The sequence below is a fragment of the Patella vulgata genome, chromosome 8 (assembly GCF_932274485.2).
Source record: "Patella vulgata chromosome 8, xgPatVulg1.2, whole genome shotgun sequence".
In the NCBI taxonomy this organism is placed as follows: Eukaryota; Metazoa; Mollusca; class Gastropoda; family Patellidae; genus Patella; species Patella vulgata.
Window position 1 is genome coordinate 45,165,649 of NC_065886.2, and position 20,132 is coordinate 45,185,780.

The following is a 20,132-nucleotide window of genomic DNA, read 5'->3' on the forward strand; positions in this document are numbered from 1 at the left end:
TATTAATACTCAGAAAAATGTCAACATTGTTTTTTTTTACATTAAACATCAAAACCTTCAAAATAAAGCGTATTCCACGATTTCTACCGGAAAAGCCGGACAATCAGTTTTATCACAAGGCCAATTAGCGCCCCACGTGAGGTAAAATAGCTCGATTTATATAAACAGGTCAGTTAGCAGGCTTGGTGTCAAGGGTGACCCATATTTCAGGGCTAGGCCGTCCCATATACATGGCCCTAGGCCTAGCACAACGTATATGTTTTGTTTTTTTCAGTTGTTATAGTAACGAGCAATTGTAAGGCAATCTGTCGAAATCAAGGCGCGGTGTATCTGTGTGCAGACAAGCATTTTGCAGGCGACATTTCATTCTCCACGTTTTTATCTGTTTAGACCCCGTCATTTTGTATTTGTTAGATCGTAAGATAGCTTGACTTGTGAGATTGCTTGCTGCCGACATAACGGAGCGACTGCGGAGAAACGTGCAATTCTTTATAAAAGCTGTTTGATATTTGGCAACTCGTCATGTAGTCCCCTAAGTGGCTTTATTTATTACTCTACTGCGAATACTAACAACCGTCCAATTCTTTAGTTACGTAAATGTGTGATATTTCGTGAGTTTTTATACCTATGTTAGAACTACCCCACTGCATGGGTGAAGAACATCGTAGGATGTTATTCAAATCTTCGTCAATAACAGCAACCACTAAAGACCGACAATTGCGTTTATATTCTAACCATTATTAATTACTGGCTGTCCAATTCTTTAGTTACGTAATTGTGTGATATTTCGTGAGTTTTGATGTTTGCAAGAATTACCCCATTGTATGGTTGAAGAACTTCGTAGGATGTTAAAGAACTCTTCGTGAATAACAGCAACCACTAAAGACCGACAACTGCGTTCATATTCAAACCATTATTAAGGGCTTCATCTTGAGAATGTCTCAAGTGTTTTCAACAAATTCAATATCTGGAATTTTCAACATACAAACCATCTAGATCTGTTAAAATTAAAATTTCCGTCCCTGGAGATATACTGAGAGTATCATGAAAACAGAACACTTGAAACGCAAATTTGTGCCTTTATTAAAAAGGCATAGTGAAGAGTAGTCAGTATTGTTAGCCCTTTGAAAAAAAAATTATTATCATAAATATAATTCACGGAAACCCATCTCTTTGATTATCTGTTACTAGAGCCGGCGATATCTGTCTTTTTGCTATACCAAACACTAGTGCCGGATTTAGAACCACAGAGGCCCTAAGCACTTAAAGGATTTTGGTGCCCCCATATATATATATATATATATATATATATATATATATATATATATATATATATATGTGTGTGTGTGTGTAATTCAAAATATAAACAATAATAAACACACAAACAACCATCATTAATTGCGACAAAACAGGTAACAATGTGAAAAGACAAAAACAATGAAAAAACATTTGAATGTTCTGAATTCATTTTTAAATTGAATATTGGCATCTAACAAAGCAGACATTCTGTAGTACCCCCAATACCATGATGCCCTAAGCACGTGCTTATTTTGCTTAGTGGTTAAACAAGCCCTACTAAGCCAGTCCAGGGTTCACGGATAAAATGGAATCTAAATCCAAGCGAACGTCTGTTGCAAAAAATAATGATGTCAATAATCATTTAATTTAATTAGTTTTACAGGGGATGAAAGTAATTTAGACGTTTAAACCGCTTTATTGTGGAAGGCGAAAAGTCATAGTATGTTGTGACGTAAAATAAGATTTGAAACACCGGCTCTTAGCGTTTTCACAAGGTTGATGCACTTGTCTGGAATTACATAGGGACCACCATTTGAACAATCCCAGCTAGTCTGAAATTTAAAAAGTGGGAAATACTGAGACCTGTAGAGCATTTACAAAGTTTCTGTGACAGCAGCACTACAACAGGGCCACTCAATGCGCCACTAGCTGAACAATCCCAGCAGTTCTGAAAAAATCGCGAATACTGTGACATATAGATTGGGCGCCTTTAAGGTTTTGTTGATTGGGGCAGTAACTCTGTGAACAATCTTTGCGCGACTCTCAATTGCTGCTGGGTTCATCTATTTGCTGTGGATTGCTTATCGTGTTTACTGTGGACAGGGGTCATCTATTTGCTGTGGATTGCTTATTGTGTTTACTGTGGACAGGGGTCATCTATTTGCTGTGGATTGCTTATCGTGTTAACTGGAAAACCAACCGTGGCTTTATCTTAATGGGGGTTGGTGCCCTAGTCCTGTTGCGCTTAATATTAGCCGGACAGCCCTAGCTACGAGAACGTAACTAAAAACGCTGAGATATACTGATGTGCTTGTTTTAAGCTACGATTGGATGCCTTTAGTTCCAAGTGGCAAACTCAATTTCTTTATTGATGTATTTACCATCTTAAAAAATAAGTTAATTTTATACTAAAAGTACTTATTACACATACGCAGTCCAATCTACTGAAACAACATTCATTTATCAGCAAATATTGACAATAAAGTAAATCAAGCATTGTTTTTATCAAAATTGATTCGGACGTTCATAATTACGGCGTATTATTACTGCGCAACTCTGATCAGATTAGTACTTTGATTGGCTATTGCACACGAGGCCCCGCCTTTATGTGTTACAGACGTAAATTTAAAATGTCGGAAAAAGCAATCTACTGTCGCTTTGATTTAAAGAGAGGGGATTTGTACCCGTGTCAGGTAGGATTATATGCTTAATTGTAGTTGGGTGTGGTAGAATTATTATAAATAACTATAATCAATCATTGTTTTGATGAAAAATATTGTCAATTTTGTTTACTAATGCCGGATGCGAATCGCTCCCACATTTGCTACGTTGAAGTTAATAGGACCAACTCTTATCTAGAAACACGGACGGTTGAGAGATGAGGTTCGTTATCTAGGACAACCCCAACTACTAATTTGAAAGAAAAATAAATCAAACAAAGTGTAGCATGCAGTCGGATGTGACGAAAAAACTGTTGTCCAGTGTACACCTTGGCATGCACGTAAAAGAACCCTTAGCAGTTAAAATTCAATTGCTGCCCGAGCAAGATTTTCCTCAAAACAGCCTGCATGGCGTTTGACCCCTTTTCATTCATTCATTGCTATTGGGTCTGAATTTAAACACAACCAACATCTTCTTATATTTTCTAATTCGAGAACATGTCAAAATTACCGTAACCGTAACCTTGGTGTCACGTGGCGCTCTACCTATTTCCAGCTCTATTTAAACGTGAATAATGCTATTTAGATTTGCGTTATATATTCAGACCTAATTTAACACAAATATATATATTTTTTGACCTTTGAATGAAAGATGTTATGTCTTCAAGTAGCCGAAAAAGATAAACCAATTATCACGCAACTTGGCTTTACAATTTATATTCATTGCTTTGGAATATGATATATGTTTGCTTTAACACCACAGCCTATGTATTTACATACTATTAAGGGAGTTTTTGCTTTTGGTTATTACCATACGCTATCCGCAATCAGGTTTTCAATTAGAATATATTTTAGAATTTACCCAGTAGAATTCAAATATCATAGTGGGTGGCTTAAAGGTGAGGTAGCACGATTTTTCGCACAGCAAACCCGAAATAAAAGAATATGTTCATGGCTCATATAAGGCTGTAAGCGACGAATGAGGTTCACCTATAGTAAAAAACATTATTTTTGATTTTACTGAAATTTGTATATGACATATTCCATTTCAAAATAAAACTATTGTGCTCGATTTAGATCAATGAACGGTGCCTCGGTGTGATTGAAAGATCTGCGTTCTCATTGGCGGTTTCCAGTAAACAACGAAGAGCGTTAAATGAAGCTTAATATTAAAAATATACTTATATCAGTTTAAACTTTGCTATCAGACGTGCGTTTGTAAAAACGGTGACACGTGTGTCTTGACATCTGCATGCTCTTGAATTCTTATTCTATGTGTACAAGGGGTCTCGATTTTTTGAACTACCGAAAGAATATAAAACACAATCTTTGTAAGTTCACAAGAGCGTTATTTTATACACCTGAACACCACAAAAATGTGAAGGATTCATAAATTGAGACTTTCAGCGACTGTATCTCAGTGATGTATGTAGAGGCGAGGCAATCTGTCTCAAGTTTATTAAGTTGAACATTTCTATTGTAAATAAATACCAACCCTTAATACAAAGTCCAACGGTTAAAAAAACATACCCAAACGCGAGAATTCGGCAAAATCGAGTATAGACAACAAATGAACCAGACACATGAGAAAAATGCCACAATATAAATGTCAAATCCAAATATTTTGTCATCGACTAGCTAATATCATTAAACACTAGTGCTCCTTTAAGTGTTATCCAATATCGTATGAAGATATTGTTTGCTACAAGGAAGCGCCAAATGGCATATGCAGTGTTATTTGAAAAAGCACCTTGACATTTAATCGAATATTCTTTATTAATTTTACCGGATCACCAAATTGATATTATCTTAAAATATATTCTGTGTAGGATAAAGCACGAGACCGAGGTTATGCTGGAGCAAGAACGACTGAAGAATATATCCCGAGAAAAATAAAAACCACCATGCCGATGTTTTTCTTTCGAGGGTTTTTTCTGAAGTCTTTCTTGCTTACATGTACGTCAAAATTTATGAGAATATCACAGAATTCCAGTAAGAAAAGCCTATTTCACGTTTTCTAATGGAAAATAAAAACCTGCCCTGGGAAAATAAACCGTTACAGGTTTAAAGAAAAACTTTCAGAAGAATAACCCCAGATTTCATTGTATATATTCAAAGCTGCCTCGACTTTCAGATCGCAATTATTTCGGACATAGAATATTCTGCGATAACTTTAATCATTTGACATCACGAACAATGGTAAATATCGCCAGAGCTGACGAAATCTCGCTTATTAACACCCGATATGTTTATTTAGCGCTCAGTGACTAGTAAAAATAAATATTTAGCATAACAATGTCACTTCCCTATTAAATTAGTGTGAGATCTCGTTTGTAGGATGAGCATCATGTTTTATTCCAGTAAAATTAATTCTACAATTAGTCTTTTAATCACAACTAACATGTCGTACAGATCATCGGATTTAGCTCCTGGGCAATCCACTGCACCAATGGAGTATTTAATCGTTCCCCGTTACATTCAAGATACACAATTCAGTATTCTGTAGAAAAATTTCCAATACTAACTTTACACCATTTATCATCAGCGGGAATTGGGTTCATAGCAAATATTTACAATGAAATGACAAATAATTCTGGTTCCGTGATCAGGAAGTCGTGTGAGCAGATTGTTGGATCTATCTGTCGTACTGCACTTGTGCATAATGACTGATGATAATCCCTATAACGGTATACAATATGACACCACACACTATTGCGGCAATACAAAAGTTTTTAGCCATCTGACCATTTGATCTGGCTTTAGAGATATTCATATTATCTGAAGCATTGGTCGACTGAAACGATAAGAAATGAAAAATATCAAAACGTGTTTAAGAAATGATTCAATACAATATGAATGCAAGAGTTCAACAAAAAAAGATTGATGTGGTCTATTTGAATACATGAGAAGTGGGATCAGGCACTGTAACAGAGCAAACAAGCCATCTCTCGTACACAAAATATATCCATGACCACGAGCAGTTATATATGTTATCTAAATCCAGCATGTATTATTTGATATACATTATGAACTTGCAAAATTAGTGGGAAGCGTTATTTGGTGTCTCAGGGACATCAAATGCGAATAAATTTGTTGTTAAGTCTGTTATGTTTTATTCGGGCTTTGATAAAGCTTTAGTACCAAGTTACTGGTATTTGCTTGCAACCTTTCACCTCTTTAGTAAATTGATCTTATTCAAATTGAGCTTAAGTATGTAAGTCACGTTCTGTTAATCCAAAGATCAATTCCAGGTACGACAGGGTCAGGTTGTGTAGTCAGTTTAATTATATTTATACCATACTTTTTTCTTTTTCTTTTTGAATGTAACAGATGTAACCATTCTTCTAAAGGTACAGATTTGGACTGACTGTTCATCAAGTTAACGAATAGAAAGTTCTGACTTGCGGTTTTAAATAATTTTGTCAATCATAATACGTACAATCAGACGTCAAAGAAGTTGTTAGATCTTTGATTCACCAGATCTACATGTAATATGGACCAACCGCTAGAAATAACATCTAGTTTCTTCAGTAAATATAGACTGTACACTGTCTTACAAATCTGATAAAACCCTAGTCGGTTATCCATAGATAAACCTAAGTATATAGTATATTGAGATGTTTATATACCCTTGTCATAAATGGTCAACAACAGTATTAGTAAATGACACTTAAGATATACATCATCCGTATAATTACAGTTTGGGAGTTCAGTTATCAAAGTTTGTTTAATACAAATAAATCTTAATGAAATGCGTTTTTATCCATGTCTTAATTCAGATATTGAAACCAGATTTTATTGCTTATTTCCTTAAGAAAATAATGGTCGTGTAATTGTAATTTGATATTTCTGTTGCTGTGTAAATCAATGGAAAGATCTTAAGAAAGAACCCGTAACTAATAATGTTCCGAACGGAATCTTTGGCAGATCTCGCGTCGATTAATTCTCTGTAAGATACTCTTCAGGTTTTTAATAATCACTCACGGAAAGTGGTGACCAGACGCTTATTATTAAATAGGAACCCCTTTATATAAACACACGGCTAAGCCAAGCTATGCCCAAGGAGAGGGGGCTGCAGCCGGTAAATCTCCCCGGTGCCCATTAAGCCCCAGGGGCCCATTGATTACTATTTTGCCCCGGCACAATTCTGTCGGTGTTCCTGGCCCTAAGATTATAATTACATCACATGTTTGGATTATGTTGCCCATGCTTAAAACTTAAATGAATATAGAACGACTGTAGCCCGAACTAAAACTAAACTACTCACCCCGATAGCATAGATAATGGCTACCAGACCAAAGGGCCAGAAACAACATAATGTAAGTATAGACAATCCCAAATAATTTGGTGGTCTTATAAAAACTACACTGCTTGATACTGGTTCCTCTACCTGAAATATAAGTTAATGCAAGTCAGTATAATAATAAATATCAAGACCATAATACTTCAAAACAATACTTAGTTTATGTACAAATTGTGTGGAGCACCCTTATATTATATAATAAGGCCCTGGTGTTTTCCTATTAAAGCCTATAAGTCTCGAAATGATTGAGTGGACTTTAAACCCCTTTAAACTAAACATGCATTATACAAGAAGGAGAGAGAGGGGAGAGAGAGAGAGAGAGAGAGAGAGAGAGAGAGAGAGAGGGCGTCCAATCGACACAAACTAGGTCATTTCTGGACTAACACATGGTTCAATTTTATTTCAATACTTCGCTTGTGCGTAGGGGTCTTTACCAGTTGGAGAAAACCGGAGGACCCGGGGAAACCCCACGAGGTTGGACAGGCAAAGAGAGAGAGAGATGGGTTTAACGGCCTCTCGACACAAACTAGGTCATTTCGGGACTAACACAAGGTTCATTATCATTTCAATAATTCGCTTGCGCGTAGGGGTCTTTAGCAGTGGAGGGAAACCGGAGAAGCCGAAGAAAACCCACGAGGTTCAATGGCTAATATCTCTGCTCAGAGTCAAGCAATTTGAGTGAAATTTTCAGCATATTTCTGCGTTCATTATCTATTCATCTAGTTCTCAGTTATTCTATAGCGAGAACTATCAGCTCTTTATCTAATCTTATCCAATCTTACCTAATGGCCCTTTAAACGATTAAAATTTATGTTCATGGATATTCATGAGTAGAAATGCAATATCGTTCGTAAAACAATATGGCGGTCAGTTTAGATAGCGATAATTTCCATTAGGATTGCTCTATATGAATAATTCGCAGACCAGTGTGTTCTTTAATACGACATTCGTTATTATTGTGTATATAAGTTTACGTTTGCTTTTAATAACAGACATTAATTTGTAGACTAAATTTATTTTATTTGTGTCTCTGTCCAGTCGAGTTTCTCCATAGCATTACTCATATTTTAAATAAAAGAATACATGTTTTGTGCTATATTAGGTGTGTAGCAGTGCTTTCCCATCTGAACGTATAGAAGAAAACAGATAAAAGTTACTTCATAGGATCACACCGAAATTAGAAACCTAAACATTTACTTACAACAACATTTGTATTACGACCAACGTTACCATACATTGGTCTGGCACCTGTTACTGGCAGCGACAAGCTGCGAACGTTATTTCTTGCAGGAACACAAATGGGTTGTTTTTTTAAAAGTGAAGTATCAGCATTGTCGGATGTTTGCTTAAAACACCCGTAATCTGTGGTAGGTACCCTAGCTGTAGATTGGTCGTAACCGCCGGTTAGTTTGTCTGTGTCGCCTTCTTGATTGTAGCCATAGTCATCGGTGTATTGGTTGGGTAAATTACTTTCTGAAAGCAAAGTGAGGTAAAAATTGAAATAAAATAAGATAAAATAAAACGATCAAAAAGTAAGTAGTCGTCTCTGCCGAAAAACAGATTGACATTTTGAATTAGCCATTGGCTATGCATTTTTTTAGGGATAATACTCGGGTGCAATCGTACTTAAAACCAAAGAGAATGCTTTTAATGATTTAGAACCGAGGGCATATTTATTTATTTAATGGAAATAATATTGTAAATTTGGAAATGTATTTTACGCATTAAAACGTAGACTGTTATCTGTTGTTTTGAACGGATATTCTAAAACAAAGTAAGTGCTGGAGAACCGAGGTCCATAAACGGATTAGAAGTATTAGATTTGATAGAAGTGACACAATACAAGTAAAAAAACGGACGTTTTTGAGAGAGAGAGAGAGAGAGAGAGAGGGGGGGTCCTATCTTGCCTTTAAAATATTGGTTTCAAATATCCAATATTTATGACACTGAGCTTTTTATAATCAGTACACGAATCGTGTATTCTATGGTTTCGGGCGTCATTTATCATGAAAAATATCCTACAAGACAATGTGAAAGTAATTACCGGTAGTAATGGCCTATTCACAAACGACAAAATAATAACATAACGCGAAGAATGGACTAAGTAGGCGTAAACGACTGTCGTTCAATTTGGACTGTTCACGTATTTGACAGAACAGAACATAATTGACTAGAAATTACAGGATTTATTTTACAAATCACTTTATATATATTCATGTTACAATACTTCTGCCTTTAGACAACCCGGGGAGTTCTTGCCATTCCCCATTCCTATCAATGCGTCAAGCTGTGCAGTTCAAGACATTCAAATATAGCACTACAGATGCCTCCTATGTTTCATCAATCCTCGAAAGAGAATGACCAGGACTGCCCGTGGGGAAGCAGCCACTATAGTACTGCCCGAAGATCCCACGCGCCAGCTCCTCTGAAGGCCAGCTAGATCAGGTCCAAGATGCTGAGCTTCCTGGACCTGTCCCAAGACCCTGTAGATCTCCATAATGGAGAGCAGCAGAAGTCCCCGAAGAAAACCAAGACCCGCACGCATCTCACCCTGAGCAAATATAGGGCATAGTGGAATGGTTCAAGGTCAACAAAGTCCTCTAAGTATAACAAACTTCAAAAACACGCACTGCTAATTGATGCTCGACCACGTCACGTTGTAATACGTCCCTAGTAGGCTTGAAGTATGACAATTCCGTTCATAGTAGGGCAAGTTCGTTCGTAGTTCGTCCATCGAGTTTTAATTACGTTGCCACCCCGTCTAATTACAGGACGAGTAACATTTTGAACAGACTCGAAGTTCTAGAAAACCCCTCCCGTTCAAGCCAGTCCATGAAGTTCTTAAACAAATCAATCGTAAACAGTTATTACTACGTTCACTCTGACCGCACATAGTTTGGCAACATTTTCTAGAAAGTAGTGCGAACTAGTTTCATGTGATCGGGAGCTTTACGGACGTGCAGTTTGGCTTGTTTTAAATTTTTGTTATTTTGAACGAAGACTGAAATTCAACTAACTACTCTATCAAATTACTAGGCCCATTTCGGGACTAACACATGGTTCAATTTTATTTTAATAAATCGCTTGAGCGAGGGGGTCTTTAGCAGTGGGAGGAAACCGGAGGACCCGGAGAAACGCTACCAGGTAGGACAGGCATCAAATAATTTAAAGAAGTGATTCAATTTTTGCCCGAGAAGCATCGCTACGCCCTACTCTTATTCTGATTTTTCAACTGTCAAATGATCTTTAATGGCGAACACGGTATATAGTCCCATACGAGCGATTAGTGGGTTCGAACCCGGAAACCCCTAGTTAGATGGTCAATGCCCTAACCAAAGAGCAACCGTACCGTCATAAACATTTTAGTAGTAATACAGACAAAATGTAAAGTTTTCCAGAAGAATATGTGTGATGAAACACATATAAAGAAACTCAATACGCCCCGGTGCCAAATTGGATGCAGAACAACATACATTTTCATGGAGCAGATTAGATTTCCATTAACCCATAAATATTGAAAGTACTTCTTTTGACAACATAAGTGTTCTATAACAAAATTAATCCCAGAGACGAGACAGTTAAACGATGCGAATGCTAGAGGAACCTTGATTAGGTTCAATTTGTTTAATTTAAAGCTTTTCTATTACAGATATGTCCATTTGTATAAACTGTTATTCTGTTCAATCACATAATATTTCCGATAGCCCTTGCTAGCTAAAGAGATGTTTTGTTGAGCAGTTTTTGATTATGTCTAGTACGCAATGCTGAGAATGACTAATGGCAAAACATTACAAAAGTACAAAAAAGTGTGTAAGCTGCGTGACCTCTTTGGCAAGAGAAGTGGTACTTACTAGGTGTTCTTAATGTCTATGCATACACTGCCTCATGCATTACATTACTTACAGAAAAAGTGTGCAACTCTTAGGGTTACAGTCAAGGTATGGTGCTAAGGATATGAACATTTAACCGGTAAATTCGGAGATATCGTTGGTAGCAACTCCAACGGAACTCTGGTCAACGGAATAGTATTAATTAAAACGAATAACTTGTGTTCACATTGGCGTGTACATTAAAGATTCCATGAAAACCTGAAGACGTTGCTTACCCACCAAACTTTTACTCCCTTCCACTGCACAAGTAAACATAATAAATACAAATAAATGCATTTTAGTCTCAAAATAATATGTCGACGAGACACGAAACCCCGCCTTGGATATGTATCTTCGGATATTAAATAAGTTTAAAAGGCCGATTCCTTACTTTACGTTGTTTTCATTTGGCTGAATGTTTTTGTTCACGATTTGGGACAAATATGAATTACGTTAGGAAATTATTAGAACAAAAATCTTCCCTAAAGTAGCAAAAAGAATGATTAACAATCTACCCTTTAATAGAAACTATTTATTATAAAAAGAAACTAAACGCATTCGCAATTTCCGTGTCATAAAATCGTATTTTCTGCAACGCTATTATCGAAATAAAAACTCGATAATAATTCAATTTAAGTCTTATTTAGTTACATCACATAGAGCTGTACTGGTTTAAAAACAGCAACCTAACACATTCTTAATGGTTCATGCAATCTGCAAAGCTTTTTGTTCGAGGCTATATATAACTCCATTTTCTTGCTTAACATAGTTTGTAAGTTGCAAACAATATGTCTTAAATTGTTTCAAAGAACGAAACAAAATAGAATTTTCAACATTGCATCTAACTGTGATTGCGATAATTTTGTCCATAATTATAGTTCCTATATTACAATACTATGAAGAAAATTGAATATAAAACTGATAATTGCACGTTTGGTCCTCTCCCAACAGTATTTCTACAGATAATTATACCATTATACCAGGAAAATATTCTATAGACGTTAGGTCACCGTCTCTAATTTGGTCCTCTCCCAACAGTATTTCTACAGATAATTATACCATTATACAGGAAAATATTCTATAGACGTTAGGTCACCGTCTCTAATATGGGATTTGCTGTACATATATATATATATATATATATATATATATATATATATATCGGTACACCACAGTAAGTTCAAGCAAAGGTTTATTATCCATTTGCAGTGCGGCAATGTGCATCATGGCAATTATATTATGGCGCCAACAGTTTCAACAATACTGACAATAATACAAAGCAGACAATGACATCAGAATAACAGACACATAAGCATCGGCTGTGGTCAGTTTGAACTACAGATGGGTTTAAAAAAAAACACAATTATTTAAACGCTGCCTAGCGATTTCAATGTGAAACCAAGTTAATATTTTGTCTAAAATTGTCAACAACATGGCCATCTCATTTTGAACAAAGGAAACGACCCCCCCCCCCCCCCCGCCACCAAATTTAGACTGCATGTTCAGATTTTAATTAAAATGAACACGGTACTGTAACTTTGGGTTCATAATAATAATTTAGACCACTTTTTGTGTTTTGGCCATGGCAGAAACATTCGTGTTTTAAGTTAGTATGAAGATGGAAGGATTCCAATTGAAGCTAGCAAACTAAAGACATAATACAACTTTTAACAAGGAAATAAAAGTAATTATTACTATATTAAACATATACCCACTCGGCTAATTATCAAATATTCAAGACCTGATCTATCTAAACAACAAGTACCATACCGATATGGACCAGGCATAGGAGACCGTGGGCTGCCCCCCTCCACCCCGATTCGGTGTCCCGTCCATTTTTGGGGCAATTAATGTATTTTCGTTTTTCGGGCACAAACATCAGAGAATGAGACCTTAATTGTAATTGTACAATTGTATATCTGTAAAATGAAAACGCTCGTGGTTTACGATTTGAATACTCAATAATACCTAAGAAAATTTGTGGAAAACTCGTATTCTGAAAATTTGGGTGACAAAAAAAATGTTCGTGCAGAGATGTCACGTTATAAAAATTCGAAGCCCATCAATCGATGCACAGCACAGAGTCTCAAGAACAACGCATACTGCCCATCGTACATGACCAAATACAACAGCAATAACAACAAGATGAGTATATCTCGGTGATGGAGGAACAGGTATATGGCTCAAAGTATATACAATTTAATTTGTATAGTAAATACGGTCGGCGAAGATCTCTAGAGTTCTAATGTCCCTACAGCCACTCTGATAAATTTTACATAATACTGACGACTATAGAACTCACAACAAAACTTGTTTCAGACCAGCTATTTTACTCAATTTTCTATTGCATTATTAAAGACTGAAGAAATCGTTTTCTTTGTTAAGACCCTGTAGCCTTCCTAAAATTATTGCATCGTAAAAGGCTGTAAGCTATATGAGCCTGTATTCTATTTACAATTAGTTGAAAAAAAAATATCCATCCATTAAAGGTTATTGACTAATAAAGAATAAGTTGATTAGAATGTCACTCTAGTTCATTACCAGTAGCTTCTCTGCGATTTCTCTAAGAGTTTTGCCTAAATTAAGATAAATGCTTCCACATTAAGTATCTGAAAGGGCATTGAGAGTAACATATGCTACTAGAAATCTATAAAGTATAATATATGGATGTAATAATAATAAATGTACCATTTATTGTTTTATGTAACATTAAATGTTCTCAATTGTTTCAAATGACTATTGCCATACAAGAGATGAACGAGAGGGGGTGAGGGGATGGGAGAGATGTTCATAACTGTCACTCAACACCCACTAAAGTCATTTAGGAATACCTCGTGGACTTTCTCCATGTCCTCTCTCAATTGGGGACAAACATATGGTACAAGTTTATTTCAAGAGATCGTGAAGTTAGAAGCGACATTTATTGGTTACAACATAAAATGATTATATTTCTTTTCTTCCCGTTCTTTCAACATTTTGTAGATTCGATAGTCTAGTTCTTGCTTAGTATAACATGTGTGACTTGGGTGATCTATTTGAAATAAATGTTCTGCGTGCAATGTTAATTATCAATGTTCTTAATGTAATGGAGCGGTTAAAAACAAAATCACCATTCTAAACACGCAACACTTCCAAGATGCTCACTAATAATATCGACTTAAATGCTCTCTGTCGATACTTAATGCCGTGTTTTCTTACAACATTGTAATCTAGGTGGCATAATAAGTGACATTTAAAAATAGCTATTAAAAAAAGTCTTAAGCTGCCAATTGCAACGAAGTATCATCCTGACAGAGGTTTAGTAGGGATTTCATGAGACATCCGCACACTGTTTTCCTCATTTCTCTGTGAGATTCCCTATTTACAGATCTGCCACATACACCACAAAGAGTTACATCGTAGATTATACCGATGTAAAAAAAACAACACGATCATTCCGGAACTTGGGACAGAATACAAGCGGACTATAGTAACTTGGACTTTCTTGCTACATCATTTCTTGATTCCTGGCACATTATATTGACTTGATATAATCTGTTACAGTATATAACATTAAGCGGGACAAACACTTTATATTGGCTTGCTAAAATGTGTTACATAATAAAATTTTAGAGATCAAATCAGATTAAACATACATTATGCAAGAATTAAATCTGACAATTGCAGGTCTTTCCTTAGGCTTGAAATGTTATATAAACTATTAATGAGACATTTATTAACATGACAAGATCAGAATCAACTCTCGATGCCATCTGATGGGTCCAATTTACATTAGATTTGAATCCGATCTGCCGTTCAACAGTCGTTAATGATTAAACGTAAAAATGAACGAGACGTTGTATATTATCGTAGCAATGACAATCGGGGCTACAGAGTTATTAAAATGAGTATTTCACGGCTCAGAGTGAAGTAATTTGACCCAAATTTTCAGCATATTCCCGTTGCATTATCTATTTGTTTAACTATTATAGCGAGAATGGCCAGCTCTTTATTAAATCTTCCATATTGGCACCTTATTTGTAAATACACATGTCCAGCTCTGACTAAGCAAGACATACATTGCAGGTTCCTAATCAGATGATTTGTGCAGAGTATAATCGTCATATTTTATGCAAATCGTCGTCTGAACCTGTTTTGTCATCTGGGGTTCCCCAAGGTTCTGTTCTTGGTCCGATTTTATTTACCCTTTATACGTCTCCATTAGGTGATATTGTGCAGAAAATATGGTCTCAGCTTTCATTTGTATGCCGATGCTACTCAATTATATATTTCATTTACACCTAATTGTCCATCCTCTTTCAATTTATCAAAATTGCAACTTGAAAACTGTATTAGTGAAATTAGAAAATGGATGTCAAAGAACTTTCTAAAATTGAATGATGATAAAACCGAATATTTGTTATTTGTAAACTTGCACATGATAACCCCCTGTTGTAATTGGTAATTGTGATATATTTTCATCTTATTCTGCTCGTAATATTGGCGTAATCTTTGATAGTTTTATGCTTATGTGAGCTCAAGTAAATAATATTTGTAAATTGTGCTATTTAAATATCCGAAATATAGGTAAAATACGTAAATGTGTAACTGTAGAGGCCACTAAGTCACTTGTTAATTCTCTGGTCACTTCTCGATTAGATAACTGTAATTCACTTTTAGTTGGTTTACCTTTAAAGCTTATAGATAAATTACAAAAAGTACAGAATACTGCGGCTAGACTTGTTACTTTAACTGAGAAATGTGACCACATAACTCCTGTTTTATATAATTTACAATGGTTACCTGTCAAATATCGAATTGATTTTAAGATTTTATTACTTACTTTTAAATGTTTAAATAATTTAGCTCCTGTCTACCTCTCAGATCTTTTAGAACTTTATACACCTGGCCGAACATTACATTACGTACATCAGATAAACTACTTTTAAAGCCCCAAACTTCCAACTAGTCTCTTATGGTCAGTGCTCTTTTAGTTACCAAGCACCTGTTTTATGGAATAATCTACCATTTAGTTTAAGATGTTGTACATCTCTATATTCTTTTAAAAAACAACCTAAAACACATTTATTTAATCAGGCTTTTAACTGACTCTGTATACAATTGTTAACATGCCCATAATCTTGTTGTTTATGTATGATTTACATTATCACTTTGTACAGTGCCCCTGAAGAATGTGTTACAGAACAGGACACGTCTACAAAGATCTTGGTTTGTTAGATAAGTGAACTCTTCAGAACGAGGAGTGGTACTACGTGTTTTAGATGTATAAGCATAAGGTTGGTTCGTGTACTACATTTATGGCGAAAAACGTAAGGTCATGGTGTGTGACACTGCATATAAACAACAGACCAGAAGGTTCGGAGGTCGGGAATAACGTCTGCTGTGCTGACAATTAATGTGTGGATAGTCGTTGATTTGCCAAATATTCGCTGCCAACTGGGCACTAGAACTAAATATAAATGTTTGTTAGCCCCAAATAATCACGTATCTAATATTTTGACTGTGCATGATGTGCATCGTTTTTGTGACATTGCAAAGATTTAAAGATGAATACCACGAATGTATATGTTGGACAAATATTTCAAATTTGGTATATATGAAAATTAGAGAAAGTACTAGAAAAATACTGGATTCCCTGAAAATCACCCATGGGTAGAACATGACAAACATATGCTGGTATCACTAATTGGCAACCTTTTTGCTCGAGGGACGTAGGGGGTGCTTGGTACGTTTTAATCGAATGGATAGCGCTTGTGAGAACACATTACTAGCACACAAATCCTCCTAAATGGCAAAACTAAGCGAAACTAAATCCATTCGCCATTACCGTGTCATAAACCGGATTCTGTTCAACGTTACTGTCGACGAAAATTAGACAATAATTCAATTTAAGTGTTATTTAGTTACATCACATAGAACTGTACTGGTTTAAAAAAGGCAACCTAACATATCCTTAAAGGTTCATGCAAAGATTTCTGTTTGGGGTTATTTATAGCCACATCTTCTTGTAAGCTGAAAATAATATCTCAGAATTTTCAATATTGAATGTAACAGTAATTGGGATAATTTTACCCAGCATTATAGGTCATATTATAATACTACAAATAGATTTTCTAGTAAAAACTGATAATTGCACGCTTGTTCATATAATAACAGTATATCTATAGAAAATTATATCAGAAACAAGTTCGAGCGTACTATGGACCAGGAACTGACCTAGTTAGAACAGAAGCGGGAAAGAGCGGTATTTTCATATTACAGCTATATTGTGGTTGATAGGAACGGTCCACGGACATCGTCCTGTCAGAAACAGTTTCTGAAGGAACTAGAACTGACCATGATGTTTGAATGGTACATAGATTTCCCCCTCATTCGGGTACATATAGTTTTAACATACAGGTATTGTTCTCTGCATATACAATTATCACTCTGTAAAGACAGAATTCGAAAAGCTTTTTTTAACGAAGGTTGAATCAGTTACTTCACCAAATTAGATGCAGAATTGGTAAAAGAAAAACCATGCCAATTTTCATGTCGATCGGACTTGAAAAAACGGCTTTTTTTCGAAGAGTGTCACCCTAAGAAGAACAAGCCAAAATAAATAGATGACACATATTAATTAATCGCATATTTATTTTTTTCAAAAGTATCGAGCAATCAAACTATACACTAAGTTTCATCGCTCTCTATCAAATAGAATCAAGATTATCTTGTCCCAAAGCATCGACCAATGAAATTGATTAGCTTAGCTTCAGCTCGAAATGTTAATCATTGAACTCAGTCAAGACATTCACCTTATGAACATCAAGTTTAAACATTCTACCTCAATTAAAACCAGAATTGTTATGTTCCAAAGTCTCGACCAATCAAACTGCTTATCGCTCCTTAGCCTAAGCAGAAAATTCTCACCATCGAACTTAATCAAGTTAATGATATAATGCATCTATATTTGGAGTTTCATCGCTCTCACTTCATTATAACCAAAGTTATCGTGCCCCAAAGTATCAACCAATCAGATTGCTTATCTCTGCTTACCGTAAGCAGACACTGTTTATCATCGATCTCCGTCAAGGCATTCACCTAATCAACGCCTACACCAAGTTTGAACATTCTACCTCAATTAGAAGGAGAGTTATTGTGTTCCAAACTCTCGGCCAATCAAATTGCTTATCGCTCTGCTTACCCTCGGCAGAAAATGTTCATTATCGAACTTGGTCAAGGTATTGATGTAATAAAGCTATGCACCAAGTGTCCTCACTCTCACTTAATTAGAACTAAAGCATCAACCAGCATCAAATTGCTTATCTCTGCTTACCCTAAGCAGAAAATGCTCATCTTCGAACTTCATCAAGGCATTGATCTAATAAACACCTACGCCAATTTTGAACATTCTTGCTCAATTAGAAATAATGTTTTTGTTTCCCAACAAGTGTGACGGACAGGCAGACGGACGGATAAACACACAATCCATTTTAATAATCCCTAACAACAAGACGATTAGCGGTTAGCGACCAGTTCCTGGTCCAAAAAATTTGGCTTTGGCCGAAGCACTTTTCATTTAAAGGGTATTGCTTGTCATCTCCGGCGAACGCCGATCATCACCAATGCAAGTGGTGGCATTACCTGGGGTGGGGTTGGGAGTGGGGGGCTCCCTTAGAAAGGTTTTGAATATTCCCGGCGAAATACGCAATTTAGAGTATGTCCTGAATACAATCAACAGAAATACTGACATCTTAGCATCGGTCACGGAAAGTGGAGCTTGGATATGTCCTGCTTCAAATATAAAGTGCATATTATGTTAATCTTTAATTAATTTTAATATAAAGAATACCTTACTTTTACTTTCGTTCTATCTATCAGATCTTGGATCTCAACAAGGTGTTACATTTAAAGCGAACCTATTTTTTCGGTCTTAGGTTAACCGATAAATTCAGACATAATAATTTGTACACCTGCCTAATTATATACTATTCAAAAAAAGTAGGGGATATTTGATTTTGGGGGCATAATACTAAAATATGCAAATGACTACGAAAAAAGTCACTATAGAACCTAACAGAAGAAACATTTCCAGTTACATGTGACGCCCAAACGCACCAATAGCTACCGCATGGAATGCAGGTGATGCTTGGGATCATCATGGGGGTCCAACCCAAGATTTGCACGACTCTGACTTTGAATGTTACAGTCATTGTGGCATTGAATTCCAGGGTGGAAACATCAGTTTAATTGTTTTAGTGACCAGAAAACAAATTTTGATATGCGTCGGCTTACCCAAAATGAAAGGTTACGTGCCCTTGGCATGCTACAGATCGGCACAACACAGGCGGTTGTGGCGCGGACGATGAATGTTTCTCAGTCTGTCATAAGCAGGCTATGGTCCAGATACCGTGATACACAATCTGTACAGGACAGACCACGCTCAGGTCGACCAAGGGCGACAACTCAAGCCCAGGATCGATTTATCCGTACCTTGGCCTTGAGAAATCGTGTCATCACAGCAAATCAGATCAGCGCTCGTCTTCAAACAGACACTGGTGTGAGAGTGAGTGGCCAGACGATTCGGAATCGACTGCATAGGGGTCACCTTCGCGCCCGACGTCCTCGCGTGATCCCTTGTTTGAGAGATCATCACATTCAGGCGAGACGTCGTTGGTGTAGGGATCGTCAACACTGGGATAATCGACGCTGGAGCAATGTGATGTTTTCAGATGAGTCAAGGTTCACTGTTGATTTTTTGGACAGACGTAGGACGGTGTGGCGTCGTCGAAACGAGCGCTTCCAAGACGTTAACGTCATCAGACATGATCGATTTGGGGGTGGTTCTGTTATGGTGTGGGGAGGCATCACTGTTGCTGGAAGAACGGCTTTACATGTTGTTGCAGGGCGTGTTACAGGCCAGTACTACCGAGACAACATCTTGGCAGTCCATGTTGTGCCGTTCGCACGACGTCATGGCCGCCGTTTCATCTTCCAGGATGACAACGCAAGATGTCACAGGGCCAGGATCGTTACAGGTTACCTCCAACAACAGAACATCACCACATTATCTTGGCCAGCACTGAGTCCCGACCTCTCCCCCATCGAGCATGTCTGGGACATGCTTGGACAGAGGTTACGTCAACGTCAACAACGTCCTGCCAATGTCCAAGAACTTGCTGCTGCGTTGCAACAGGAATGGGACAATCTGGACCAAAATGACCTTAGACGTCTCATTAGGAGTATGTCACGTCAGATCAATGCTTGTTTGGCAAACAGAGGAGGATTTACCCGTTACTGACT

The 20,132-nt window shown here is 36.6% G+C and overlaps 1 long non-coding RNA gene across 1 annotated transcript in view; it reads right to left on the minus strand.

Annotated features, from left to right (window-relative positions):
• Positions 1–4,864: 4,864 nt before the first annotated feature.
• LOC130014154 (uncharacterized) overlaps positions 4,865–20,132 on the minus strand; it is a 46,817-nt gene continuing 31,549 nt past the window's right edge. The window contains exons 2-4 of the long non-coding RNA XR_008789172.1: positions 8,183–8,454; positions 6,946–7,068; positions 4,865–5,472 (exon numbers count right to left, since the gene is read on the minus strand). This is a non-coding gene — a long non-coding RNA (uncharacterized LOC130014154). The remainder of the gene's footprint in view (positions 5,473–6,945; positions 7,069–8,182; positions 8,455–20,132) is intronic.